The following is a 6,548-nucleotide window of genomic DNA, read 5'->3' as shown; positions in this document are numbered from 1 at the left end:
TCTAATTCATTGAATAACAAGGCAATGCTGGCACGTATTGGACGGCTGAATGCAGCTGGCATTAATAACACTAATTAGCTAAAGGAAACATCTCTTCTACCAATGAAGAAAATAGAGAGGCAAATTTCAATCTTCAAATTTGGGTCCCAATAGTTCCAACAATATCCCTATCTAATTCAAACACTTGTTACATAAAACGCTAAAATCATGAGGTTAAAGACAAAGTAAAAAAAAAAAAAAAATCTAATGTTTTCGCTCTGCTTTCCACATTTTTCTCCATTATCCTCTATAAATCTTCTTTTAACTGCACAGTCATATGTGGGTCACTCTCTGGTAACCGTACAGAGAGAGCAAAGACCAAAAATCATCCTTCTAGAAAACAATAGAATTAACCACATGAAAAACAAGAAAACATGTACCAAATATTTTGTTCCATCAACAAGAACTGCATCGAATTCAGTTTACCTTCAAGAAATTTAGTGCCCACATGATGTTAAGATGCAAACAATGAATAGTAAATTTGACATTGTTTTCGTAAGGTGACTAATCTCACGTTGGAAAAAGATTAGCACTGAGTTTATGATTATTAGTCAGCAAAATGCATGTCCAAAAGAACACTAATGCACTAAAACTGAAGTTACCACCTTTCAACTCAAATAATGCTCCTTTACGACAGTTGCTTCATTTGATCTTGTCCACATCTGAAAGCTCATTCAGCTAAAAAGTTTTCTGGAGAACGTTAGAAGTATTATAGAGACATTAGTGCACAAACAAAATAATTGTATCAACAGAAACAATCACAACATGAGTTATTGTATGAGTAAAATAAAATAATATATTCTGCAAAATTATTATATTGGTATCTCTCCTGACTTCAGCAGAAAATGACACATCTGCCGAAAGATATTTATTTGGCATCTCTTTTCACAAGAATAAGTAAACAAACACATGTGATTGCCCCTTGTGATGGGTGTAACCCATTGATATGGTGCTATAAGTCCTAATCCCTTACGAAATATGTGATCTCTTGGCATAGAATTGTCATAATTTTATAAGGAGCAGATATCATATTTCCATCCTCCTTGCTAAATTCCTGATACATTGATGTGGTATTTGCAGATCTCTTTGTATGCTTGACCCAAAGATAAGCTGTCATCTCCCTTATTATAAATAGGTTCATTTACTATCTTCTCTGCCACAGAAATCGCCCATGGAGATGATATTGAGATCCACTTTGTCATAGATGAGAATCATTGTTCATATGAAACTCCTTCCCTTTCTTCTTATATAGAAGCAACTTGACAAAGTTTGATTAACATACTTATCATTGGCACCACTTGTAGGCACAGACACTACATCTCCATCCCCTATCAAAATTGAGGCTCGTTAATAGAGAATTTCTACCTTCCCCGCATATGTTACCTACCATTGGCATTGCTGGTAGAAATAGACACGATATCATCATATTCCTTCACCTTGCTAACTTAACTTTCCTAATTCAACCACAGTTAAGAACAGAAAGAGGATTTTCTAATGTATGGGATATAGAAAAACCAAATTACGGATTGCTACCGGAGGGATCCAAGCTATCTTCTCTTCCCACGTTCAACTAATCAACATCTGGAGATATGCTGCTTAAAATCTCATCTCCCGTTCCTTTCTGACAAACATATCCAGTACAGGGCCATCCACGAACCAGTATGAGGACGCTTGGACTCAATTCCAGAAGAATTGTCATGTGCCATGTCACCATCATTCAAAATGTTTTCCATTCAAAATTCCCGATTGTGCCAAGTCTGCAGCCCAAAAGAAATATTAAAAGAAAACCTTTTCTGAAGAGTTTCAAAGAAGCAAAATGGGGGGATGACACTGCACCTGTAACACATGTAGAAAACTATAATCAATACGCATGTTATTACAAATCAGAAAAAATAATCATACAATATTTTGTCATGAAAAATAAAGAGAAAAATACATTATGGGTAGCTAGTCCAAACACGCTTCATCACAGATTATAATGACACCTTAAATTATTTGACCATTAACAGTTAATCTAGGTGGCAAATTTGTCCACGTAGAAGTCCAGAACAAAACACCCCCAAGATAAATGCCTTTAACAAAACTTTAGAGTGATACAAGCAAACATTTAAAGAATAAAGCAGGAAGCAAACGAAATTTTATACCTAGAGTCAACAATAGTGTATCATTTAATAGGGTAAGAAAAGTTCACCAGTGCATTGATTCATGAGAGATAAAATGAGAAATAAAAAGATACGGCACAACCTTTCCATATTGTATTACAATAGTATTTAAGTAAAAAAAAAAATTCAAGCAATTTCCTTCCGTTCCCACTCTTTTCCTGAACATGTAAACAATAATGCTATATACCTGAACAAAAATTTCCTGTCTTTAAATTCTGACAAAGATTAAAAATGGGCAAAAGCTATGCAGCGGCGAATTTGCAGGGTTAATATTTTTGAGATTATTGAATGACGATTTTTAGAAATTAAATGGAGTCATCAATCGCCCATTTGCCTTTCCTCTGCAACATCGTTGCCGATCAGACAATTCTTTCTTTCAATAGTAGCCATTCACTTTTACGACATTGAGAAGCATTAAGCTTTTCCTCATAACCAAACAAATTGCTTGCCAATGAGCGCACAAAAATAAAATTGACAGAACAGAAAATGAATATCACATGACCGTTTCTATGCTCTTTCTATCCAAATGAAAGTGAAAAACCAAAACGTAAAACAGAGGGATTCTCATATTTCCAGACTCCAGAGTACAGCCTATTCCAATCAAACAAGGCAAATGCAATTACAGCGCGTCGTTTAATCTTCGTCTTATAGTTAGAAAGTAGAGGGCATGTGAGTTCATTGTTCCAACCTGTTCTATATTCATTGTTCCTCATCAACAACTGAGATGTAAACTTAAACCAGGATCGTAACAGTACATAACCTGACTGGCTCACGATCAATGGTGACAGAGACCTAATGAACATTGCGGGAATGTCTTGAGATCTATCCGATAGAGAGGTTGAGTTTGAGGAATTTGTTAAGGACGGGAATGCTCAGACATGATGCATTGCATGATCGCAGAGTGTGGGATGTCATCCGTGACGAAGTGTGCAGACGATAAGTGCGTATTTTGCCAGTAGGAGTGTGCCAGATGAAGGCAATAGCCAACGGAACAGCCGTCCACCCAGCTTCTCTCCATTTGTTTTTTTCTCTCCACTTCAGCTGTTAGATTCATTCATGAACGATTAAGATTTAATATTTTATAAAATTATTATTATATTTATTTTTTATAAAATTTTACATTTTAATAATAATTTTATTAAATATTAAATTTTAATCATTTAAAAATAAATTTAACAGTTGAGAAGAGGAGAGGAGAGAAAAAAAAATATAGAGAAACTAAGTTCCCTTATTTGCGGGTGCCGATGCCCTTCAATTTGGCTTAGACATGGCAAACTTCCATTGGACGACTACAAGCCTTGCAAATGGATCCTACTTGGCCCCATAAAGAAGATGGGGCATTAATTTGACCGGTACTACTTGCTTGGGTCCCAATGTTTAAGAGATTTCAGTTGAAGCAGGTTTAAAAAAAAAAGGATATGGGACTTTTAGTTGAAGGGGAGAATCTGTTGGCCATTGAGATGGTGATCTAGGGGGACGAACTAATTCATCCGTTAAAACGGGGACAAAATAGTACTAAATGCCGTGAGATGAAATCATTGACGGTTCTTGTACAGCCGGTCGAAACTTCTAAGAGAAAAAAATGCTAGTCAAATCCCAGCCAAAGCATAAATTTTAAAAAATATATTTACACGTTGAATTGAATATAGAATAATGATAATATAACTTAAGAAAGCCATCCACCTGATTGGGAAGAGATGAAGCAAACAATTGAAGGATTTGAGCCTGAAAAACTGCTCTCACCCCATTCCATCCCCTTTGCCTCGAGTTGATAGATAATTCAAACTTCTCACGAGTCAAGGTTAAGGATTTGTTTGGTTCAGAGGTAGGGGAAGGAGAGGAGAGGAGAGAAAATTTGCTGCTGTTCCGTGAGGAAAAATAGAGGAGAGAGTTTCCCCCTAAATTGGGGAATTGGGAGGGGAAGGGTTAATTTACCATGACTAATATGCCTGTTCTCCTAGTTACTTATCTTCATTTTTTTCATCTAATTCTATGTCACACATTGCTGGTATATCTTTAATACAAGCTATAGATTTTTGAATAGTTCTTGTGGTTCATTCATAGTTCACCCTAAATTAAATTCACAAAAAATATCAAACTTCAAAATCCTTTCCCAAAAATTTTGTTTGGTATGATAGAAAAGTTTTGAATAAACTTGAAATAGGAATTAAAATATGAACAAGGATAAAATTGGATTTTAAAATAATATTTGATTTGATGTGAAAATGAAATTCAAACATAATGTTAATTAGTCTATGTATTTTAAATAAGGAAAGACCCAGATGTCATTTTCCAAGGTTAGAGCTCGAGGTGAGATGAAAGGCAAAATGGTAAAATGAAAATCATTTGAAGAAATTATACTAATTCTATCATCACTTTGATGAAATCCAATTCAAAAAAATTTTCTTGAATCTAGATTCTTGAAAATCAAGATTCAAATGTACCAAACATTTTATCCAAAAATTCATTTCCAATTCTAATTCCTTCGTCGCATATCAAATAGGGCTAAAGACTCACAAACATGAATGCCCCTACATCCACGGACCAATCTATATCTCCTCCTCCTCCTCTGACCTACTTACATTATAATCCTTTGCATTGTCAGGCATACCTGCAAGAATCAAATGAGGAGAGGAAGAATTGAATTATTAGGGGAATGAAAAAGTGAATCTCTTCTCGTAAAGTACTAAGAGATGCCAAAGATGATAGTGATGAAAGCCCATTGTAGAGGCTATGATCCAACCTACCCTAAATCTCGCTCTAACACTCCTATAGTTATTAGGTTTTATATAGCTGCTCATTTTTTCGCTCATGTGACTCTCCTTTTCTTTCACAATCTCTCTTAGCCACCTCTAGTGTCAACTAGCTTCTTTGCCATAGCAATTGATTAAGAGTAATTAATAAGATCTAAGATAGATAGAATTGTTAAAAAAATAGAAAGAATAATTCTATTAAGATAATATAGGAAGAATCTCACTATATATTTATCTCAATATTCATGCTTAGGATAATCTCCAATGACTCAAAAGTCCTAAAGCCAGTTTTATTCATGATATCCTTGCTTTTAAATTGCTAGGCATATTTATAATGCTAAATACAATCTATAAATATTTGACTAAAATCTAAATAACTAAATACCTAGATAAATATCTAGATATTTTAATAAATTTTAAATAAAATCTAAATAACTAAATATCTAAATAAAATTTAAATAATATTATTAAATAAAAAATATATAAAGTAAATTGAAAATAATATTTATTTCTAATGTTTTTCTAACTTTTCAAATCACCCATTATGACTCATTAATCGGTATTCTATGAATACTTGTCCTTTAGAAATTTGCCTTGTCCTTGAGGCAAGATACAGGCAATAGCTTTCTTAGGATGTCTGGGGTTTTAGATGGGAGTAACCGGTAAATAGCAATATGTCTAATTTAGGCTCCAAAAGTAGGGTTGGGCTAAATAAGAGACCCAATATTCACCAAGTTTAGAACCTTGCAATCAAAGAAGGTCTTATGAAGCTTCATTGTTGCTGCAGCAACTTTTCCTAAACCTATAGTAAAGGAAGATTTGGCACTTTCTAGCACTATCTTGAATTCAATGTTATCCTCAAGAGAAATGATGAGTTTCTCGCCATGTTCAAGCTTTGAAAAAGAAACATGCAAAGTTGAACAAGGCTTGGAGTTTGTTGAGGTTTCTAAGGGATGAAAAAAAGAAGGTCACATCTCCTTTGCCTTATGAACAAATGTATTTCCAGTCAATAGTGTTTTATTTTGACTAGGTTGTTGCACTCCTTTAGGACCACGAGAGTTTGGACCTTAAACTCGCCATTCAATGCTAAACTCAAGTGCTTGCATACACTTCTAGGTTAAGGAGTTCTATGTTTCTAAATTCTCACATCTCCCTAACTCCTAAATGAACTTGGCTAGTTTTTATTTTTTTGTTAGTTGGCACAATTAGTGGTGCCCTAGTTGTCAATTCAAGATGTTAAGGTAAGCTGTGATGTAAAGAAATTGGTGCGTATCATAAGGCGAGGAAAAATGGTTACATAGGGATTTGCATGCTGAAATAGGTGGTGAGGATGAAGGTTTGGAAGGGGTGAATAGGTGGTAGGAACTTATTAAGCATCGAACAACTTTGATACTAAAGAACAACTTTGATATCAAAGAATATGATCCAATATAAATAGAAAGAAATAAAAAAGAAAATCTTTATTAAAACATGAAATCAGAATCTAACTTTATATATTAATAAGAGAATATATAATTGATAGAAGAAAATTGAAAGAGAAATTCTATTTAGATAATATAATATAGAACAAGAATTTTGCTGCCTACTTCTCTCA

Source organism: Prosopis cineraria, unplaced genomic scaffold (genome assembly GCF_029017545.1).
Source record: "Prosopis cineraria cultivar Desert tree isolate PC_DT_omini unplaced genomic scaffold, ASM2901754v1 PC3, whole genome shotgun sequence".
Taxonomy (NCBI): Eukaryota; Viridiplantae; Streptophyta; class Magnoliopsida; order Fabales; family Fabaceae; genus Prosopis; species Prosopis cineraria.
Note: the sequence above shows the minus strand (reverse complement) of the source record.